Consider the following 752-nt stretch of genomic DNA (forward strand, 5'->3'; position numbering starts at 1 on the left):
CGTTGTGAGTGCAGAGTGAGTCTGTTTTTGGCTTAGATCTTGGCCTTGTGACCCAGATTGAGGCAGAGGTAGAGGTGAGTGAAGCACTTTGAGACGTTTGTGGGGGGGAGGTGAGTGTGCCTGGATGAGTAACGTGGGTAATGAGTGACGTGTGATGAGAAAAGCTCGTGCTCGTGATGAGTTTTGTTGACGAGGTGAGTGGATGACTTAATTCCCCCACATGGGTAGCCCTAGTCTTTCCCTCAAGGTCTTTATTTTTTTATTTCTGCATCTTACCTTTTGTTATTTGTTCATCCTTGCGAGGATTCGTTAACAGGGTTTCCTCCTTGGCACCAGTTCTCTTTAAAGGAAATTTCTATACCGCTTCATTAGCATAAACTGCAGGTAAATGTGACTGTGTGTACAATGCTGCAAATAGTTTAGAGTAGGGAGTTATTTTTCATTTGTTTACTATTGCATTTGAAGTCTTTTGTTTATTTTATTTGGGGCCCTTTCCCGAAGTGGTGTCACATGTTTGTCTATAAATAAAAAGCCATGATATTCATTTGCAAGCTTTTGCAATGGTGATTGCTTCCTGCAACACAGGAAGGAAAGTTGAAGTGGAGGTTTGTTTTCAGTAATGCATAAAAATCATTTTTTTACAATATTAGTTTTGAGGTAGTAAGTGTTCATTATCAATGCATTTGTGTTTTTGACAACCTTGATATATTATTGAAAGTTTTATGGAAAAATATATTAGCCCAAGGTCACCA

The 752-nt window shown here is 39.1% G+C and overlaps 1 pseudogene; it reads left to right on the forward strand.

Moving 5' to 3' along the window:
• LOC119582238 overlaps nt 1-752 on the forward strand; it is a 12,761-nt pseudogene that overhangs the window by 4,075 nt on the left and 7,934 nt on the right.

This window comes from Penaeus monodon, chromosome 15 (genome assembly GCF_015228065.2).
Source record: "Penaeus monodon isolate SGIC_2016 chromosome 15, NSTDA_Pmon_1, whole genome shotgun sequence".
NCBI classification, from domain to species: domain Eukaryota; kingdom Metazoa; phylum Arthropoda; class Malacostraca; order Decapoda; family Penaeidae; genus Penaeus; species Penaeus monodon.